The sequence below is a fragment of the Peromyscus eremicus genome, chromosome 15 (genome assembly GCF_949786415.1).
Source record: "Peromyscus eremicus chromosome 15, PerEre_H2_v1, whole genome shotgun sequence".
NCBI classification, from domain to species: Eukaryota; Metazoa; Chordata; class Mammalia; order Rodentia; family Cricetidae; genus Peromyscus; species Peromyscus eremicus.
In genome coordinates this window covers 38,839,232-38,853,269 of record NC_081431.1, presented here as the reverse complement: position 1 = coordinate 38,853,269, position 14,038 = coordinate 38,839,232, and positions in this window count along the sequence as shown.

Here is a 14,038-nt window from a genome sequence, read left to right as displayed (position 1 = left end):
TGTTGGTCCAGAGTTAGCAGAAATTGGGAACCACAAGTCCATGGCTTAGCTGGAAAAGGTGCTTGTTGTCAAGGCTGCCTACCTGGTCCCCACATGGTGTCAGGAGAGACCCAACTCTCTACAGGTTGTCCTCTGACTCCCACTCCTTCACTGTGGTACCCCAAATAAATAACAACATGTCACAGTCTGACCTTGTTATGCTTCCTTAGGATGAAAAGTGACAGAAAAGGAAATCTCTCAGAAATGAGAAATGGAGAGTGGATGGGGTGCTGTGGAAACCATTGAGAAGGGGGGGCTTAGAAATTCCTAGGCAGGCCCCCTTTGCTCTCTCTTCACAAATCATAGTAGAACGGGCCGAGCTGAGTCGGCTGAGAATTACAACATTAGATATACATTTTGCATCTGCCTTTCTAAGCACTGCCACCGTGACCCTTTCGGTCCTCTTTCTAACTGTGAGGTTGATATGGTCCCATTTTACAGTTGAGACTAACCGGGGACCACGCTGACTTTCCTACCTATGAGTCATTCCTGTATTATGCACGAATTAAAGAGGGAATTTGGAGATCTAATTTGGAAACAGACAGTGAGAGGAATGTAGCTTATCCGCAAATACAGCTAATTATGGTGAGCAACCGAGGAGTGTTTGGTAAAACATGTCACCAGGTAACAGCATTAGATGACTGTCTACTTACTCACTTATCTGCATGGAGCATCAGAGGGGTGTGTGCACTGGGAGGAAGTGCCAGCAACAGAGAAGCGCACCTGTCTGGTCTGTCACTTTAAACTTGCCCCTCATTCTCCAGATGAATTTCTGGTGTTAGGGAGTTTCTTTTCTTTTGTTAATAACACAATACCACACGCTGAGTAGATTCTAAAGAAAAGACAGGTATTTTATTTTGAGGGTTCTGAAGGTCCACACCTGGTGATGGCCTTCCTGCTGCCAGAATACCCTAAGAGACAGAGCACACTGATGTGTATCATGTCTCATTTCCCTCAGTTTTGAGGTGCTGGGGATAGCAGGGCCTTGTGCTTGGTGGTGTCCTGCAGGGCTGCAAACAGGGCCCTTGATTTTTCAAGACTTCAGCCTTGGCTGTCCAGAGAGCCGCCTGCCCTGGCCCTCCCTTCCCTTGGGTGCCGGGATTGTAGGCATTCACCACCACATTCAATTCTTCTCCCTCTTGTAAACTCGGAATTCCATCATGGCTCCACCATGATGACCTTATCTAATCCAGATCACCTCTCAAAGGCCCCACCTTTTAATGCCACAGTCAGACTGTTGCCACTCGTTCTTATTTTGTCTCACTAAGCTGGACTTTGAACTCTTATTCTTCTGCTTCGGCCTTCTGAGGGGTTCAATACAGGCTTGTGCCACCCACCATACCAGGCTAAGTTTCTATCCTTTTAATACTTCACAGTGGGTATTAGATTTCATCACAGGAAACACTGGGGTATGTATACTCAAACTATAGCCAAACCATTGCACTCTCCACAGCTGGGGGCAATTGGAATTCTTATTCTGAAAGTCTCAAAAGAAGTAAAGAGTCCATGGCAGGAAAGAGAAGGCACATCCAAAACCTCCTGCGTTAGTTTCTTACTGCATTAACAGATAGCTGACCCCCTAAGGAAGGGTTACTATAGCTCACAGTTTTAGAGGATACAGTCTTGATGGAAGATGTGACAGCAGAGGGGTTAGGGAGAGGTCACAATTTATCTTCAGTCAGGAAGAGAAATGAACGGTCATGCCCACCACGCTCCCTCCCATTTTTTTTTGTTCAGTTAGGAACCCCATTCTGTGGGATGGTGCTCCCCACATTCAGGATGGGTCTCCCATCCTCAGTTAATCCTCTGTGGAAATTCCCCCACATCTACCCAGTGGTGTGCCTCCTAGCTAAGTCCAGTCGACTTGACAATATTGGCCATCAGACTTCTTGAACAGACTTACTAGAAGGACTGTTTACAGGGACATGTGCCTGCAAAGGGGACTAAGTAAGGACAGCTAAGAGTCCTTTTAGCACTCCTAAACCAGGGGGAGAAAGGGAGGCCACTTCCCGAGGAAGACTAACAAGGGCTGGAGTCCAGCAAGAGAGGCTACCCAACTGGAATTGTAACCACAAAATGCCACTGTCCCTAGAGTTATGAGGAAGTTGGAGAGATGGGGAAGCTCCAGGAAAGCATAACTTCCGACCCTGTCTTCTCCAGGCTTGTGCTCTTGGCCAGTATTTCTCATTGGCCAAAACCAATCGAAAGCAGAGAGGGTGTCTACATAGTCCACAGGAACCAGCTCTCAAGGCAAGGGGCAGGTTAGGGGAGGGCAGGGGATAAGGAAAACAGTGCCTACTTTAGAATCCCTAAACTTGGGACTTTCCAGGTTTTAGAAACAGGTCTAGAAAACACAAGTTTTTGAACAATAGGAGATCTGATCATATAATTATCTTTCTAGCCGGTCTTTTTCATGACTGTTCTTGATTCTTTTTCCCCTTTGTGAAATGTCCATTGATTAAAGTTAGGCTGTCTTATTACTAGCATGGAGAAGTTCTATTTTTATAAATTTCTGTGTGCAAGTCCTTGACAAACTCAAAACATCTCTTGGCTAATAGCCCGTGGATTTTCTTTTTTTTTTTTTTTTTTTTTTTTTTTTTTTTTTTTTTGGTTTTTCGAGACAGGGTTTCTTTGTGTAGCTTTGCGCCTTTCCTGGAACTCACTTTGGAGACCAGGCTGGCCTCGAACTCACAGAGATCCGCCTGCCTCTGCCTCCCGAGTGCTGGGATTAAAGGCGTGCGCCACCACCGCCCGGCCCTCGTGGATTTTCTTAAGATGTGTCTTTAGTGAGAAGTTTTAAACATTCCGATGAAGTCTAATCTATCAGGGTTCTTTTTACAATTTGTGTGTGTGTGTGTGTGTGTGTGTCCCCTAAGAAGTTTTTGTCTACCCAATCCTAAAAAGATTTTCTTATGTATGTTTTCTTCTAGAAGTTTGATGGTTTTAATTTTTACCTTTAGATCTTGATCCATTTCAGGTTAATTTTTATGTAGGAAGCTACAGGTCAGAGTTCATTTCTTCACAATAAAAATACCAGTTGTTTTAGCATATTTTTTTTTTTTTTGAGACAGGGTTTCTCTGTGTAGTTTTGGCGCATGTCCTGGATCTCACTTTGTAGACCAGGCTGGCCTCGAACTCACAGAGATCCGCCTGGCTCTGCCTCCCGAGTGCTGGGATTAAAGGTGTGCTCTACCAACGCCTGGCTTGTTTTGGTTTTTCAAGACAGGATTTCTTTGTGTAGCCTTGACTGTCCTGGAACTAGAAAAGACTATCTTTTCATATCTGAATTAGCAGGTTTGTTAAAAAACCCAATTTTCCATGTATAGATCTATTTCTGAACCATTTTAAAGTATTTGTGTGTGTGTGTGTGTGTGTGTGTGTGTGTGTGTGTGTGTGTGTGTGTTGTGTAAGTGGTTTCATGGCATGGCTGGTGTAGCGGTCAGAGGACAACTTTGTGGAGTCAGTTCTCTCCTTCCACCACTACATGGGTTCTGGGGATCAAACCCAGGTCACCAGGCTTTCTTAGCAAGTGCCTTTACCCACCGATCCACCCTGTTGGGTCCTGGACCATTGTGTTGTCATTGTTATGATGGTGACACAATATATAGTCTTCTGAAGCTGAGATAAAATTCATTTGCCATAATTTCATCCTTTTTAAGTATACAATTAATTTTTGTAGTATACTCACACAATTTCACAACCACCATCACTATCTAATTCCAGTACATTTTAATGAACCAAAAGAACCCCATACCTGCTAGCAGTCAATTCTGCAACCACTCCCTCTCAGTCCCTGGAAACTACTAATTTCTGCCGCAATGGACATGACTGTTTCATATAAATAAATCATAGAATATAGCTGCTTCCAAAGGTTAGAACTCAGGTTTGAATGCTTTCAACTAAGATCAGGGAGAAAAGACAGAATTTCTCTCCTAACCCTATTTAGAAATATACTGTGGGAAAACTCTGGCCAGGCCTGGGCTGTGTCTAGATCAATCACTTTAGTCAGGAACACAGGGAGTCACGGTTGGCTCACTCCAGACAATGTGTCTGTTTCCCTAGGCAGTAGCACTTGTAATTGACAGCTGTAACCCAAACCACATGGTTACTTAAAGAAGGACAGTTTCCCAAGAAAAGTAAAATTGTTTTCAATGACAAAGATCGGGTGCTATGCAGACCAAAGCAGATGATGGCCACACTTAAAAGACTGCAAGGGTCAATGAGAAAATCTGAAGGAGTATGTGCCCAGGACAGAAGAGGACCACTGATGGCCAGGACAGAAGAGGACCCCTGATGCCCAGGACAGAAGAGGACCACTGATGCCCAGGACAGAAGAGGACCACTGATGCCCAGGACAGAAGAGGACCTCTGATGCCCAGGACAGAAGAGGACCACTGATGCCCAGGACAGAAGAGGACCACTGATGCCCAGGACAGAAGAGGACCACTGATGCCCAGGACAGAAGAGGACCACTGATGCCCAGGACAGAAGAGGACCTCTGATGCCCAGGACAGAAGAGGACCCCTGATGCCCAGGACAGAAGAGGACCCCTGATGCCCAGGACAGAAGAGGACCCCTGATGCCCAGGACAGAAGAGGGCCACTGATGCCCAGGACAGAAGAGGACCACTGATGCCCAGGACAGAAGAGGACCCCTGATGCCCAGGACAGAAGAGGACCTCTGATGCCCAGGACAGAAGAGGACCCCTGATGCCCAGGACAGAAGAGGACCCCTGATGGCCAAGGTGAAGTGAGAGTAGATGATGAGAATTTTCATTCCTTCTCCAGCTCTGCTGTGTGTGTACGTGCTTGTGACGTTAACATTCATTGTGATAGTGGTATGGTTAGGTTTATACTTATGTTTATTATTTACTTTTTTCTTTCTCTGGGGCTCGTTCATTTCCTTTTTCTGCTTTCTTTTGCATTATGAAAATGTTTTTTAGAATTTCATTTTAGTGGGTTATACCTCTCCATTTTTTTTTCTGAGACAGGGTCTCATTATGTACCCCTGGCTGGCCTGGAACCCACTATGAAGGCCAATCTGGCCTCGGACTCAACTGCCTTTGCCTCCTGAGTGCTGGAATTAAAGTATGAGACACATGCCAGGCCTCCTGCAGTTTTTTTTTTTTTTTTTTTTTTTGCTTCTTGCTTTTATTGCGTTATTATGCTAACATGTATGAGGACAGAAACTGAAACAGAATGTCGGGGTTTGGTGGCACACACTTAAAATCCCAGCACTGGGGAAGTGGAGGCAGGGGGATGAGGAGTTCGTCACACTCAGCTAGTAGTCCAGTGTATTTGCAGCCAGGCTAGGATACAGGAGACACTGTCTCAAAAAGCAAAGGATAAAAAGAGAAATCTCACGTACCCTAGTTTTGCTTGGTGGCATTGTTTCGTTTTGTGAAGGTTTAATTTCAAGAAAAACAAATTTGGTCACGAAAATACCCTGCTTCGTCTCCCTCCTGCAGTTTTTTAGTGGCTGCTTAAAGCATTGGTTTTTAATGTGGTGGCAAGGTACAGTTTGTGATGTCTGGAAATACTCTTGGCTGACAGCCAAAGAGTAGGGCTCATAGCATTTGGTGGGGAGAATTATCTGTCAAATTGTCTGTAATGCTCCTTTTGAGATGAACTAATATTTCAGTTTGCTTGTATTAGGATGCGCTTCCCATAAAGCACAGAGACGATCTGAATCCATCTGCAGCTCTACTGCCTCTGTTCCTCACTCCAGGAGCTGGTGACGTGTCAAGCTTGCTGAATCCTGCCCACTGCCTGGTTTTGTACAGAAGGTTTCACTGGAGCACAGCTATGCCCATTCACAGATGTGTGGTTCATGACTGCTCTTGCCCCATCAATGGCAGAGTGGCCTTGAATTCAAACCGTTTACTACTGCTTTGCCCCTCACAGAACAAGTTTGCCTTTCCTGCTGTATAGTTGCCTGATGTATCAGTTTTTCTCGTTTATATTATAAAACCCACAAAAATATTAATTTTTGTTCAAGTAGTCACATATGCTTTTTTCAAAATTATGAGTAAAAATAAATGATTTCACCAGGTGGTGGTGAAGAATGCCTTTAATCCCAGCACTTGAGAGGGAAAGGCAGGTGGATCTCTGAGTTTAAGTTTAGCCTTGTCTACAGAGTAAGTTCCAGGACAGCCAGGGTTACACAGAGAAACTCTGTCTCAAAAAAACCCAAAAACAAGCAAACAGATAAATAAACAAACAAACAAACCTGTCCCCTTTGTCTAGTAGTAACTGTTTCTGCTGCCTTCATTTCTTTCTGAAGATCTGAGTGTCAGTCTGCCCATAGTTTCTTTTAGTGTGAGTAAGACTGTAACCATTTAAGAAACTTATACTAGCGGGGCCATGGTGGCTCACGCCTTTAATCCCAGCACTTGGGAGGCAGAGGCAGGCGGATCTCCATGAGTTCAAGGCTAGCCTGGTCAAGTTCCATGAAAGCCAGGGCTACCCTGTCTAAAAAAACCAAAACAAACAAACAAACAAACAAAAAACCCAAAAAAACTCACACTAACAAAGTTTTCCTAAAGTTATCCTTATTTGCCCTTATTTTTATTACATTTATTTATTACTGTGAGTGGTGGGGTGGGCATGTGTGGAGGCTGAAGGACATCTTTCAGGAGTGAGTTCTCTCCTTTGACCATGTTGGGCCTGGGGGTCACTGTCACAGCACCAGCCTTGGTGACAAGCGTGTTTATCTTCTGAGCCGTCTCACCAGCCCCGTTTGCCTTCATTTTTGAAGCATATTTTCATGGGCTACAAAATTGACAGTTAATTTTTTCTTTCAGTGTTTTAAAGAATTTTTGTGTGTGTGGATATGGCTGAGACGTGTGGGCTTTGGCCTTAAAAGGCAAAAATAGTTTGACTGTGATGTACCCAGAAGCAGTTTTCTTCTTATTTACTCTACCTCAGATACCTCACAGGTTAGAACTTTCGCCTAGGATGTGAAACGCCCTGGATCAATCCCTAGTGCCAAGATAGTATGTCTTCCAGCGTATTTAGGAAGCCATTATTGCTCAATTTTTATCTTCCATTTCTCCTGTTATTCCAGTTCCAAGTGTGTTTATTTATAGGACTATCCTCTGAGCTAGACTACCACCAGCTTCAGCTCAGCTGGGCCTCATCATAAACTGTCACAGCTGGGACTGTTGACGTCCCTCTTAGAAAGTGGGGAAGAGTTATGGGACCTTCACCTGACTATCCAGCCGCCCCTGCCAACCAGGTGTAAGCAATTCTTCCCTAATTGTATGCGCTCTCTAGGTCTCTGGGAGGGGCTAGCTTATAGGCTAGGAAGGGATAGGGGAGGAGTCCCCCTCCAGCCATAGCCAGCAGCCCTGGGAAAGACTTCATCCCCACTGGAAGCAGATTTTCTAGGGTGGCTGCATTAAGATCACCTATGTGCCTATGAGTCCTCACACATCGCTCTGTAAGTAACCTGAATAAGCTCCCTGGTTCCCTCGGGATGAACATTGGTGGAATTGGATTCTGGTTTGTCATTGGGACCTTGTGTTTGGAAGAATGCTGCCCAGCCCCCCACCCCAACCTTCACATCCCCTTCAATGTCCCCCCACCCACCCACCCACCCACCCACCACCACCCCCATCCATTGCATCCCCTTCCATGTTCGGCCCTCCAGATCTTTGAAACTCTTTTCTGCTTTTTTCTTAAATTTTGTTCTCATGTTTGTCCTTAGATTAATTCCTATTGGTCCACCTTCAAACTCATAAAATTTTCCTCAGTTATCTCCACTCTATTAAGCACATTTCATAATTAATGTTGCATATATTATACTTTTGTTTCTGTTTTTGTTTTTTGAGACACGGTTTATGATCCTGGCTGTCCTGGAACTCGCTTTGTAGACCAGTCTGGCCTCAAACTCAGAGTCCACCTGCCTCTGCCTCCTGAGTGCTAGGATTAAAGGCATGACTCACTGATTATACTTTTAATGTTATTTTAGATAATATAATTTTTAGTTCTAGAATTTCCCTTTATTTTAAAAATGATTTCTGTTTTTCCTTTGCAATTTCCTGACTTTTCACTCATGAAACTTGGTGGTAGTTGTTCTTTGAGACAAGTGCTCACTATGTAGCCCAGGCTAGACTCTAAATTATAATCCCCATTTCAACCTCCCAAGTACTTGGGGATTGCAAGCATGTGCCACTGTGCCTCGTGTTCTAGTCTGCCTTCTCTGGTGCTGTGATAAAACACTGTGCAAAAACCAACTTACAGGAGAAAAGCTCTGATTTCTGCTTTAGGGTTACAGTGCGTCACCAAGGGAAGCCAATGCAGCAGTTCAGTACTGCGGACTGACTCCCCCATTCTTGGCCAGCTACCTTCCTAGACACCCAGGCCCACCTGGCACCTTCCACAGTGGGCGGGGCTCTCCTACGATTAGCAACTAAGAAAACGCCCTGCAGACCTGCCTACAGGCTAACCTGATGGAGGCAATTCTTCAGTCGAAGGTCGCCCTTCTTGGGTGTGTTGAGTTTGACATGATTATCATCACATCCGACTACTGTCTTTTCATTCACAGCAGGCATATTTCCCTTGCACCATTTGAGTACAGGGATATGTCTTGGTTTGGTTAGAAGAGACCAGGCCTCTTAGAAAGGGGTCCATTTATGCCCCCCCCCCAAGTTTTGGCACCATGTGTATAAACTGATGGCATGATATGGTTAAGGGGAAGGTTTTACTGTAGATATGAGAGAGAGAACAGTCAGAGGCGTCTGGAAGAGTCCAGAGCAGAGAGAAAGTGATAGCATGAACATGGCCTGCAGACTGGACCTGGCCATGAGAGAAGCAGGAAGATAGAGAGAGGGAGACTGGGAGAGGAGAGAGAGGGGTAGAAGGGAGACACAGTATCAAAACAGCAAGTTTATAAGGAGAATGTACCGGGGGAGGGAAGCCCATGAGCTAGAGAAGTTTAGGGGAGGGGAAGAGGTGAGAAGAACTAGGATACCAGCATGGACTCTGAAATGTGCAACAGGTCCTTGTGATACTGAGGGAGCCTGGAGGCCATCAGGCACTTTGGTATGTTCATAGACACTACAGACAGCATTTGTCCCTTCTGCCTTTTGGAATTTGGGGAAATGGAGTTTCCTTCGTACCCGACAGGATGCAGCTGTTTTAATGCCCTTTATTTTATTTCAGCACCTGGAGCATTGTGTGACTGCTTTCCATTGAGAACAGCTGTGTTTGCTAGTTCTTTATAAGTAATTTCCCCATCCCCATCCTTCCACCTACCTCCTGCTCCTCTTGGTCTGGGTGTTTCTGCCTAGGTAATTTTGGGTTGTCCCTGGCATTGAGAATTATGTGCTATAGAGATCCTACATAATCCTTTTCAAATAGGATTGGTTTCTTTTTTCATTTGACTTGGTTTTTAGTAACCAACCAAGTCAACTTAGTTAGATATAAGCTACAAACACCTTCTTTGAGGTGGCAGCCCTGGATCAATTTGTTTCTACTCAAGTTAAGCTGATTTGGGGCAGGCAAAGCTTACTCACAGAAGGTGGGACCAGCCCTGCCTCATCACTCTTTTTCTGGGATTCTCTCCTCATTTTCCAGTGGCATTGGGCACCTTAAAATCTATCCCGTGGTCTTCAGGCCAGAAAACATTGCTGATTTTCTGCTAGAAAAACTAAAACTAAACTCTGCTAGAGCTTCAGCTGCTCTGCACACTGTGCCAACGGCAGCCTGCCTTCAGACTGACTCCACCTCTCCCGTGTGGTGACTCCCCTCCGGAAGCAGCGTCCCTTCACTCTTCAGGGTTTGCATGCAGCTCTTTAGTGTGCCCCACACCTACATTACAGTTCTTTGAAGTAAAACAACGAACCCCTAGAAGCTTAGCTGGTCGTAGTGGGGTGGATCTTAAGATTTGTATTTCTGTGGTTGAGACTATAGTAATAAATAGAGCTTTAAATGAACTGACTTAATCCACAATGATCTTCTTTTCCAATTTGTCTGTATTCTCTTCAGTATTTCATTGTTACTCCTATCAGTTTTTAACATTGTTGACAAGACATATTCTGCTTACATAACAGTTGTGTGATGGAATCTTCTTTTTATTATTTATTTAGTTTTTTTAAAAAAAGGTTTATTTACTTTATATGTATGAATATTTTGATTGCATAAATTTATGTGCGCCGTATATGCCTGTTGGGTTCCCTGGAAATTGGATTATGGCTGATTATTAGCTACCATGTGGTGGTTGTGACTTGAACCCAGGTCCTCAGCAAGAGCAATAAGTACTCTTGACCTCTGAGCCGCCTTTCCAGCATTTATTTAGGTTTTTGAGACAAGCTATCACTGTGTAGTCCAGGCTGGGATTGCAGACGACTGTGGCCATGCCTAGGTTAGGAAATGTTTAACAGCTTGCTCTTTAGCAATGGGAGTGACCCCTGACTGGTAGTGTTTGCTAGTTTCCCAAGTGTAAACATCCCAACCATGTCTGATTTAACAACCATGTCTGACTTATACCATCATTGACTGCTGGCTTAGAAGAATGTATACAACCATGACTTGGAAGCCAGTGTGAACTGGCTCTGGCACACGCACCACTAATTATAGTGACTGTATAATATTCCATTGTATGAATGGCTAACAGTATACTCAGTTACTGCTAAGCATTGAATATTATGCTTACTTTTAGTGTCTTACAGTCATAAACACTTATACATGTTTTTAGTGTTTATATCTTATTCCCTCCAAAAGTTTATTGGTCTAAACTGCTCAAGATACCAGTACTTTTCTAAAGTACTGTACCAATGCATATGCCCATAGCTATATACAAATGCCCAAACTCTAAAGTGCTCTACCAATGTGTATGCCCATAGTTATATACAAATGTCCAAACTTACTGTACCAATGTGTATGCCCATAGTTATATACAGATGTCCAAACTCTAAAGTGCTGTACCAATGCATATGCCCATAGCTATATACAAATGTCCAAACTTACTGTACCAATGTATATGCCCATAGCTATATACAGATGTCCAAACTTTTTTATTTTCTTTCTTTCTTCTTTTTTTTCCTGAAGCTTGTGTAATGGGAATTGAAGCCAGGGCCTCATTCATGCTAGGCAAGCCCTCTATCATGAGCAACACCCCAAGCCCCAACTGTTGTTTTAAAAGGACACTGATACCTGTTCCGAGGGTCACCGTGAATATAAAGAAGTGCCATCAGTACCTCATCTCCCTATTTCTTTATGAAAATTCTCATGGAAATACTTTATACCAGAGGAAAAGGTTCTGGGGTCAGTGATCGTCTGTCCTTTTCTAGTTCCCTTTGGGAACTTGGCACTGAATAACCTAATGAGTCCATCAGGTTGCCTCATAACCAGCCAGCGTGTGTGAAATGAAACAAGTGGATAAATAACAGAAGTGTCTGGGGAGGGAATCCAAGCCACGTGGCTAAACATAAATAAGAATTATGGGTTAATTTAAGATATAAGAACAGATAGCAAGAAGCCTGCCACGGCTATACAGTTTATAAGTAATATAAGTCTCTGTGTGTTTACTTGGGTCTGAGTGGCTGCGGCCTGGGCGGGACTGGAGAAAACTCCAGCTTTAGGTCTGCCCCTCTCTCTAGCCTTCAGCCCTGTCTTTTTTCCCGCTTTTCTTCTCCATCGTTTGGATGTTTCTGACTTAAAGGAGTTCTGTCTGTTCTATTTTCATTCCCCTACTGACTTTCTTTTGTCTCTTGCATCCCATTTTTTGGTGGGGAGAACTGGGGTAGCCACCATGTTCTTTGGTCCTTCTGTCCTCCATGAGCAGGACCAAAGCCTAAACTCCACATGGCTTCAAGCAGAATTGACGTGCTTCTTCTTGACTTCAGATGGTTAGGGCGCAATCACAGAACAGCCTCTGACACCATGAAACCTGAAAAATTACGAGCAAGCACTCAGTAAACACTGTCTCCTGCCCTCTTTCTAGAAGCAGGAGGGCTGACTGGAAGAGGCAGAGTTGTACGGTAAAAAAAACAAAACAAACAAGAACTTGTCGCTACCCAGCTCTTCAGTGACCTGTGGCTCACCCTGGGCAGACTCCTGACGGTCTTTGAGTCCTGTTTTCCAAAGGGAAATTCCCACCTCTGTTTGATCACAGTGGAGTGTATTTATCTAAGTGTTGTAATATTCCTTCCCAAACCACCCACATAGTAAGGCCCAACCCACCAGAAAGCTTTAACCGGAACCCTGAGTGGAGAGACTTCCTGTCACTTGTAAGGTAACCCCGAAGGCAGACATTCAGCAGGAGAAAAGGCAGAGGCAGGCCCCATGTTTCCTCTCCCTTGTGTGGTCGTAAGACAGCTACACCTGCTGTACTTAGAAGCACCACCCACAGAGAGCAAGCCTAATGCTGGAGCTCACTGCCTTTGCTCGGGGAGTTGGGAGAGGAAACTCCAGTTGTATTTCTCAAGCCCTGTGGGGACTGAGTGGAGGTGGCAGGTACAGCCCATAACTCGGAAGGGTGTGATCTTCCAGTGTAGAATCTGCTACTGTCCACAGGGGCCCTGCCCCTACACTCATCCCCAGGCTTCTGGGGGCACTTCACCTTTGTTGGTTAGGTGTTGGAGGATAGAAAGAACCATGACTTCCACGGGGACAGTGCTTGACAGTTCAAGAGGCACCTTGACTCACATGAACTTTGGTGGAAGCAGGAGGAGCAATCCTCATTGAAATGCTAAAGCTGGAGAAACTGAGGCTACAGAGGCTAAGAAATTTGCACTGGGTCATATGCCTAATAACCAGAACCAGGTCCAGTCCCAACCATAGGGAGAGGAGAGAGACAGCAAACACCACTTCCTTCCTGGAGCCCTGCAACTTAATGCTGTTGCAGGGCTGCTTCTCATGCTGCAGGATAAACTGCTGCACACCTTGGTTCTTCTCTTTTGTGCCCTTAACACAAAGCATCAGAACAGAAGCCGCCAGCTGGGAACTTGCCTCCCCCACCATACTGCAAGCCGTCTTGTGCCTCCATCACTCAGTGTTTTCATCCAGCACCTTCCTCTCAGTACCCACCTCTCTGAGCCTGTGCTGGCCGGCTCCCAGGCCCCTGGCCACTCAAGGACTTTGCACCCCATCCCAGCCCTATGCCCCACAAGAGCCACCCTCTCAGCAAACAAACATGCTGTCTCCAAACAGAAAAGCCGAATTCCTGGTTGAACTTCCCACCTCTTCCAGGAACGGTCCCATCTTCTTCCTCCCCTCACATCAGAGTTGTCTTAACTGTGTCTACTTCCTGCCCTTGCCTTAGTTTCTCACCCCACTCTAATCCACCTTCTGACCTCTCTACACCACTGAAACTGCTTGTTAGGGTGGTGGCCTCAGCCTCCAGACCACTGCCATATCCCCTCTGCTTTCTCCTCAAACAGCTCCATCCAATCCTATACTTTGAAAATGCATCCACAAGCCAGGTCTCATAATGCTGTAACCTCACCTACTTGGAGGGCCATAAATTACAAGCTCAAGGCCAGCCTAGGAAACATAGTGAGATCCTATGTCAAAGTAAAAAGAGGAGGTCTGGTGTAGTGGTAAAGTACTTGCCTCGCATGTACAAGGGTCCTAAGTTCAAGCCCCAATGCTGGGAGGTAAAAAAAAAAAAAAACTTCAGACCTGTGTTCCTAAATTTATACTTTTAGCCCTAACTGAGGTCAAGATTCACACATCTGATATCATCACATATTATTGCTGCAATGATCTGAACATGTCCAAACCAGTAGTGTTGGCCTTCCTTGGAAATGTGTTAAGAATTCAGAACCCCAGACTCTGATCTACTCAATCAAACCTTGAACTGGAACAAGATCCCCAGATGGTAGACTTACTAGATGTTGACAGGTGCGTGCTTTGGTCCCTCTCGCCCTCCCTGTCACTCTTGTTAACTACTTCCACAGCACACTGGCCTTCTGCTCTTCATGTCAAGCACATACCACCTTAGGGTCCCTGCAAGAGCTTCCTTCTTTTCCTGGAGCATCCTCTTTTTCGTCATT